Raw genomic sequence first — 9,361 nt, forward strand, 5'->3', positions numbered from 1 at the left:
GTGGTGGCGGCGTGGGAGACGTTCGAGGGGCGTTGTGGGGGGGTCGGGGGACGTAGGGTGGCGTTGGGGAGGTCGGGGGACGTGGGGCGGAGTCGGGGACATAGTCTCTCAGGAAGACCGTACATGAACACTGTCAAATGCCTTTTTGAACTGCAGAAAATGTACCAAATTTTAAAGTTGTTCTGAAAATGTTTCACCATGTTGAATACAAGCAGTTGGATGTTGACTGTGTTAATTCCAGGGTGTGTGGTCCACTTTGCCTGTTAATGAGAAGAAACTGAACGCTGCCTTCCGTTCCGCTCGCAGTGTCATCCTGATCTTCTCAGTCAAGGAGAGCGGCAAGTTCCAAGGTGAAGTTCATGTGGTTAATATCCCCATATATATATATGTGTATTCAACTCCAGCAGAAGTGTCAAGGCTCCCCACGACTGGAGTTGGCTTTCCCAATGTTGTGTAAATGTTGATCGCCTTTTTGACTCCAGAAAGCGGCAAGATGGCGAGACAAAGTCTCGTGAACGGAATGTGTCCTCCTGTGTGTGTGTGTGTGTGTGCAGGTTTTGCCAGGCTGTCCTCTGAGTCCCATCACGGAGGGTCTCCCATCCACTGGGTCCTGCCTGCTGGGATGAACGCCAAGATGCTGGGTGGGGTATTCAAGATCGACTGGATCTGCAGGTAAGGCCTAAACCGTCTCTTTTATAAATGCGGTTGTTGTAACTTTAATGTGTTACAGAGTTAATGTTTAAGTTAATTCATTGAGCTGTATCTAAAGATATTTCTTTACAGTTATTTACATATGTAATTGTATTGGTTAGTATTGAATTACGCTTTTGACTGCAAGTTCCAGAATGCCTTGCGACAGGAAGTAGAGAGCGAACGCTAATTAATTAAGTCCAATTGACAGGTGATTGGGATGGCTCCTTTGCGCTAGCATCTTACTGGCATTGCTCTGTAGAATCTAAAGTTGTTAAATGTAACGTGATCAAGTAGTATTACTAAAAGAAGCTTTCATARCAAACCCGACGTCCCGAGTCATTACTTTGAAGATAGTTATTCTATAGCGGTAGCTACATTTCACATCTAACTTCAGACAAAATTAATTACGGGACGATTTCCCCCCGGTCCTAGACCGTAAGAGAACTCAATAGATAATGTCCATATAAAGAGCTTTTAACCGTCCCTTGGTGTTTTGTCATCCCAGACGTGTTTTAAGACTTCTGCATCCTGCGCTCAACCATTTTGTTTTTTCAGACGGGAGTTGCCGTTCACTAACACGGCTCACCTCTCCAACTCATGGAATGAACACAAGCCTGTAAAGATCGGCCGAGACGGACAGGTAAACCATCTTGATTAATACATTCTATCCATGTGCCGGAGTCGGGCCCAGTCGCAGTGCTGTGTACTCCGGAACCACGTATTGGACCCCTGGGCATGGGTTCAACCCGCCCCAGTCTATTTATCCCCACATCTGTCTCCTTCTCTAATTCACCTCCTTTATACACTACATGACCAAAAGTATGTGGACAGCTGCTCATCGAACATCTCATTCCAAAATCATGGGCATTAATATGGAGTTGATCCCCCCCTTTGCTGCTATAACAGCCTCCACTCTTCTGGGAAGGCTTTCCACTAGATGATGGAACATTGCTCCCGAGTGGCGCAGCGATCTAAGGCACCGCATCTCAGTGACAGTCCCTGGTTCGAATCCAGGCTGTATCACATCTGGCCGTGATTGGGAGTCCTATAGGGCGGCGCACAATTAATTAGCCCATCCGGGGTAGGCCGTGATGGTAAATAAGAGTTTGCTCTTAACTAGTTAAATAAAGTTTAAATAAATGTTAAATAAAAACAATTCTGTAGGGTCTCCATTCAGCTACGAGCATTAGTGAGGTCGAACGCTGATGTTGAGCGCTTAGGCCTGGCTCGCAGTCAGAGTTCAAATTTATCCAAAGGTGTTCGATGGGGTTGAGGTCAGGGCTCTGTGTAAGCCAGTCAAGTTCTTCCACACCGATCTTGACAAACCATTTCTGTATGGACCTCGCTTTGTAACAGGAAAGGGCCTTCCTACAAAGCCTAGGCCAAACCATTAAAAAACAGCCCCAGACCATTATTTCCCCTCCACCAAACTTTACAGTTGGCATTCGGGCAGTTAGTATTCTCCTGGCATCCGCCAAACCCTCAGACTGCCAGATGGTGAAATGTGATTCATCACTCCAGAGAACGTGTTTCCACTGCTCTAGAGTCCAATGGCGGCGAGCTTTACACCACTCCAGGTGACGCTTGGCATTGCTTATGGTGATCTTAGGCTTGTGTGCGACTGCTCCACCATGGAAACCCATTTGACCAATCCAGGAGTGCAAAGCTCTAAGAGATTTACCCAGAAAGACTCACTGCTTTAATCACTGCCAAAGATACATTGAAACTGTATTGACTCAGTGGTGTGAATACTTATGTATTTCATTTTAAATACATTTTCAAACATTTCTAAAAACTTGTTTTCACTTTGTCGTTATGGGGTTGTGTGTGTGTGTAGATGGGTGAGGGGGGAAATGTTTTTTATTTAAAACCATTTCGAATTCAGGCGATAACATGACAAAAAGTGGAATAAGTCAAGGGGTATGAATACTTTCTGAAAGCACTATCCAACAAAGAGAACATACTCTCCATCCTCCTGAGGTGCTGACTTGCTGCACCCTCGACAACTACTGTGATTATTATTATTTGACCATGCTGGTCATTTATGAACATATGAACATCTTGGCCATGTTCTGTTATAATCTCCACCCGACACAGCCAGAAGAGGACTGGCCACCCCTCATAGCCTGGTTCCTCTCTAGGTTTCTTCCTAGGTTTTGGCATTTCTAGGTAGTTTTTCCTAGCCACCGTGCTTCTACACCTGCATTGCTTGCTGTTTGGGGTTTTAGGCTGGGTTTCTGTACAGCACTTTGAGATATCAGCTGATGTAAGAAGGGCTATATAAATACATTTGATTTGATTTGATCCCTTGTCTCGCTAACTATTCACTGTCATGCAAATTACCCTGAAGAGTGACCGGCGGCTAACCGATTAACGGTTAACTGTTAACATCCCAAAAAGGGGAATAGTTTTGTTGGAGTGAATAGTTCAGAGTAACTATTTAACTTTAACTTAGTTTGATTCACAGAGATTCTATGGGTTGATCTACTAATCTCTGCCCCCCCCCCCCTCCTCTTCCGGCCCTGCAGGAAATGGAGCCAGGGTGTGGGATGCAGCTGTGCCTGATGTCCCCCCAGGACGAAAGCATTGACTTGTATCAAGTTATTCATAAGATGCGACACAAGAGGACGATTCCTTCTGAGCCCGCTCTCGAGGACGCCCGCCGTACAGAGAGCCCACCGAGGCGACCTGGGAAGGTTAGACATTTATTATTTTGGACTGCTAGTGAGCTTTGTGATGACGGAGCGGTTCTTGATATGATCATCTAACCGTCCTTCCCAGAGTTCTCTGCTCTCATCCCTACAAAGAGGGATACCTGAAATCCTCTGGGCTGCTGCCTAGCACTGTACAGCAGCTCTGAGGAGGATAGAGATATCTAATGGCCAGCGCTAACCACAGTGTCTCTATGGCCCGCGCTTAACCCAGTGTCTCTATGGCCCAGCGCTAACCACAGTGTCTCTATGGCCCAGCGCTAACCACAGTGTCTCTATGGCCCGGCACTAACCACAGTGTCTCTATGGCCAGCGCTAACCACAGTGTCTCTATGGCCCGGCGCTAACCAACGTGTCTCTATGGCCCAGCGCTAACCACAGTGTCTCTATGGCCCAGCGCTACAACAGTGTCTCTATGGCCCGGCGCTAACCACAGTGTCTCTATGGCCCGGGCTAACCACAGTGTCTTATGCCCGCGCTAACCACATGTCTTATGGCCGCGCGCTAACCACAGTGTCTCTATGGCCCGGCGCTAAACCACAGTGTCTCTATGCCCGCGCTAACCACAGTGTCTCTAATGGCCCGGCCTAACCACAGTGCTCTATGGCCCGGCGCTAACACAGTGTCTCTATGGCCCGGCGCTAACCACAGTGTCCTATGCCCGGGCTAACCACAGTGTTCTATGGCCGGCGCTAACCACAGTGTCTCTATGGCCCGGCGCTACCCACAGTGTTCTGGCCGCGCTAACCACAGTGTCTCTATGGCCCGCGCTAACCACAGTGTCTTCTATGGCCCGGCGCTAACCACAGTGTCTCTATGGCCCGGCGCTAACCACAGTGTCTCTATGGCCCGGCGCTAACCACAGTGTCTCTATGGCCCGGCGCTAACCACAGTGTCTCTATGGCCCGGCCGCAACCCAGTGTCTCTATGGCCCGGCGCTAACCACAGTGTCTCTATGGCCCGGCGCTAACCACAGTGTCTCTATGGCCCGGCGCTAACCACAGTACTAGCTACTTATTAAACCACCAGTGTTTTAGTTGAGTTTATACACACTTTTCAATAGTCCATAGGTTCACTCCTTGAATACGTTTCTCTAGGTAAGTTTTACATTTGTTCCCAAAGTATTTTATTTCAGGACTATCCTTGGAAGATTAATGTAATCATATATGAGACTTATGAACCTAGTCATATAAGGGAACTTAAAGTATGACATAATATAACAACTTACACTGCCATAAATGGAAGGACAAAAAAGTAATGTTTTATGTCACCTGATTTTGTACAAATCTGTCAAGACACCAACCATGATAAAAGGGTTAAACATAGGTTTTAAATCAACTCATGAAGTTTATTGAATATTGCTATGAACCCCCCCCCCCATCGCTCCACCCTTCTAGCTTAATATAATTACATGGGGGGGGGTCAATGACTTATTAACAGCTGTAACAAGTTGTCCAGTGTAGGAAATCCTCACTGGTACCCTAGTTTATAGAAAGACCCATATGTATATCTACCACTGGGAAGAGAGGGGAGGCAGTATGGCCTGAACTCTATATATATCTACCACTGAGGAGAGAGAGGAGGCAGTATGGCCTGAACTCTATATATATCTACCACTGGGAAGAGAGAGGAGGCAGTATGGCCTGAACTCATATACAGTGGGGCAAAAAAGTATTTAGTCAGCCACCAATTGTGCAAGTTCTCCCACTTAAGAAGATGAGCGAGGCCTGTAATTTTCATCATAGGTACACTTCAACTATGACAGACAAAATGAGAAAAAAAAATCCAGAAAATCACATTGTAGGATTTTTTATGAATTTATTTGCAAATTATGGTGGAAAATAAGTATTTGGTCAATAACAAACAAGCAAGATTTCTGGCTCTCACAGACCTGTAACTTCTTCTTTAAGAGGCTCCTCTGTCCTCCACTCTCTATGGCGCCGGGCCTTTCACGGAGTTACATAATTTTCCAGAGAACGAATAGAGCTGGAATAGGACTACTAGGATGTTGTGCTGTATCTGTTATAGGACTACTGGGATGTTGTGTTGTATCTGTTATAGGACTACTGGGATGTTGTGTTGTATCTGTTATAGGACTACTAGGATGTTGTGTTGTATCTGTTATAGGACTACTAGGATGTTGTATCTGTTATCGGACTACTAGGATGTTGTGCTGTATCTATGATGTTATAGGGCTACTGGGATGTTGTGCTGTATCTGTTATAGGACTACTGGGATGTTGTGCTGTATCTATGATGTTATAGGACTACTGGGATGTTGTGAACTCACTCTTATGATACACCACTTAAAAAATAGATAATATACTACTTAACATTGGCGATATAACCATACTCTGATAATAACAATACTCATCCAAAGAGGAAAACATTACAAACCAGTAGGTCATATGAAGGCAATTCAGACAGCAGTCCTTGACAACTAAGAACCCATAGTAACAGTAACATCGTTCGAGTCTGGATTGGCTTCACAACCCTTTTTGTCCAATGGTGAGAATGGACAATGAGCTTCATGTGAAACTCACCGAAGTAGGTTATCCAACAGCACATTATCTATCATTCAGATACTTTAGCCAATAAAAAAAGGACAAGACAGACCAACAACCAACGTTGGGCCAATCCGCCAGCAGGTGCCGTCTAAATCCACCTCCGACCGCATGAAGAGTCGGCATCGTTTTCTGTTTATTTCCTGGGAGCCACAATTTATCAACAGGTTGCGCACACAAAAAAAAAATACTACTGAAACCTTGCGTGCACCATTTCTTCCCCCAGCATAAGTCGTATTTTTATTTTTTAAATTATTTTAAGTTGACTGAAAGGCAGTGGATTCCAACGCGAAATCCACAAAACAGTGTATTCGACGCACCAGAATTATATATGGCAGGACGTAGAAACAACTAATCCTATCTGATCTCAGAGCCGACACTAAACCAAGCCACCAAAAATAACAATCAATTGATAAATTAAATATTTGAACAAAATCATGTTATTTTTCACCAGCGTGGGCCTGTAAAAAGCACTTTACTTAAAAGAATTCCAAATCAAACAGCAAATTAGGCCGGTTTCGTTAAACCATAGAAGAGATGGAGCGGTGTTGTATTATCCGACGAAAGTGAATGGAGGTTTGTATACCAGTAGAAGGTAGAGATGGAGGTTTTTAGTTACCATAGAAGGCGAATGGGGTGTTTTAGTACCATAGAATGAAGGATGAGGTCGTTTTTAGCTTCGCATAGAAGCAGATGGAGTGTTTAGTTAGCCATAGAAGAAATGGAGGTTTTTTATTACATAGTAAGGTGAATGGAGAGTTTGTTTTACCATAGGAGGTGAATGGAGGTGTTTAGTTACCATAGAAGGCGAATGAGGTGTTTGCTTTATCTCATACAAAGAATATGGAGGGTTTTAGTTACGACAGGATGTGTAAGAGCTTCAGGCGGGTGTAGTGCTCGTTCACTGGCCCTCCAAATATGCTCTGATTTTATCAATGAACAACATCTTATTTATAGTCGTGTGCGACAGTTAAAATAAATCCCCAATAATTTTGGGCCGCACGCAAATCCTAAATCTCAGGTCCAGAATTTAATACTGAATTGACACGGTTGATAAATGAACCTGTGACCACTCCCACTGTTCTGGCCGCATCAGTCTTACCTAACACTAGCGAGGCGAATCTGACTGCGCCATGGCTAGACCAATCGGTTGGCAATTTCCTGTCCTTATAATAAACAAATACTGCACCAAACCAATAGTTAGTACATGTGCTCAAAATGCGTCGAGCGGCAGGTCCAAGAATCAAAGTAGTGCCACTATATAGGGTTCCATAGGCTCTGGTCTAAAGTAGTGCCACTATATAGGAAATAGGTTCCATAGGCTCTGTCTAAAAATAGTGCTCTATATAGGCGTTCCATATGGCTCTGCGTCTAAGTAGTGCACTATAAGGAATAGGTTCCATAGGCTCTGCGTCAAAAGTAGTGCAGCTATGTAGGAATAGGGTAGTCTTAGGGACACGATCATTTTCTACTGTACCAATTCATATGTAGTAATAGATAACCTGGTCTCTGTGGGAACTCTGCTGATAATCAATCCTCGGGCGTTTCCTGTTGTGAATGCATTTTCCTCTGGCCGAAACCCTACATAAAATTAGGCCAAACAATTGAGACAAGGAACAACAAAGAAATAAAGCACTAACATCCCAGTAGTCCTATAACAGATAAACACAACATCCTAGTAGTCCTATAACATCATAGATAGCCACAACATCCCAGTAGTCCCTATAAATCATAAGATATAGCACAACATCCAGTATGTCCCTCTATAACATCATAGATACAGCCCAACATCCCAGTAGTCCTATAACGATACAGCACAACATCCCAGTAGTCCTAAACATCTAGATATCAGCAACATCCTAGTAGTCCTATAACAGATACAGCACAACATCCCGTAGTCATAACACGATACAGCACAACATCCAGTAGTCCCTATAACATCTAGATACAGCACAACATCCTAGTAGTCCTATAACAATTACACACAACATCCTAGTAGTCCTATAAAGATAAGCCAACATCCTAGTATCCTAAACATCCTAGATCAGCACACATCCTATATCCTATAACAGATAAAGCACAACATCCTAGTAGTCCTATAACAGATACAACACAACATCCCAGTAGCCCTATTAACAGATACAGCACAACATCCTAAGTAGTCCTATACACGAATACAGCACAACATCCCAGTAGTCCTATAAACATCCTAGATACAGCACAACATCCCAGTAGTCCTATAACAGATACAACACAACATCCTAGTAGTCCTATAACATCCTAGATACAGCACAACATCCCAGTAGTCCTATAACAGATACAGCACAACATCCCAGTAGTCCTATAACAGATACAACACAACATCCTAGTATATCCTATAACATCATAGATACAACACAACATCCAGTAGTCCTATAACAGATACAGCACAACATCCCAGTAGTCCTATAAACGATACAGCACAACATCCTAGTACATCCTAGTACAACATCCCAGTAGTCCTATAACATCATAGATACAACACAACATCCCAGTAGTCCTATAACATCATAGATACAGCACAACATCCCAGTAGTCCTATAACATCATAGATACAGCACAACATCCCAGTAGTCCTATAAACAGATACAGCACAACATCCCAGTAGTCCTATAACATCATAGATACAGCCACAACATCCAGTAGTCCTATAACAGATACAGCACAACATCCCAGTAGCCCTATAACATCATAGATACAGCACAACATCCTAGTAGTCCGATAACAGATACAACAACCTAGTAGTCCTAATACAAGATACAACACAACATCCTAGTAGTCCTATAACAGATAAGCACAACATCCTAGTAGTCTATAACAGAATACAACACAACATCCCAGTAGCCCTATAACAGATACAGCACAACATCCTAGTAGTCCTATAACAGATACAGCACAACATCCCAGTAGTCCTATAACATCCTAGATACAGCACAACATCCCAGTAGTCCTATAACAGATACAACACAACATCCTAGTAGTCCTATAACATCCTAGATACAGCACAACATCCCAGTAGTCCTATAACAGATACAGCACAACATCCCAGTAGTCCTATAACAGATACAACACAACATCCTAGTAGTCCTATAACATCATAGATACAACACAACATCCCAGTAGTCCTATAACAGATACAGCACAACATCCCAGTAGTCCTATAACAGATACAGCACAACATCCTAGTACATCCTAGTACAACATCCCAGTAGTCCTATAACATACATAGATACAACACAACATCCCAGTAGTCCTATAAACATTCATAGATACAGCAAACATCCAGTAGTCCATGATAACAATCATAGAATAACAGCCAACAATCAGTATCCACTATATCATGAAAACAAACACA

At 43.6% G+C, this 9,361-nt stretch overlaps 1 pseudogene; it reads left to right on the forward strand.

The window, feature by feature from the left end:
• LOC112069002 (YTH domain-containing protein 1-like) overlaps positions 1-9,361 on the forward strand; it is a 42,112-nt pseudogene that overhangs the window by 13,455 nt on the left and 19,296 nt on the right.

The sequence above is a fragment of the Salvelinus sp. IW2-2015 genome, unplaced genomic scaffold (assembly GCF_002910315.2).
Source record: "Salvelinus sp. IW2-2015 unplaced genomic scaffold, ASM291031v2 Un_scaffold845, whole genome shotgun sequence".
Taxonomy (NCBI): Eukaryota; Metazoa; Chordata; class Actinopteri; order Salmoniformes; family Salmonidae; genus Salvelinus; species Salvelinus sp. IW2-2015.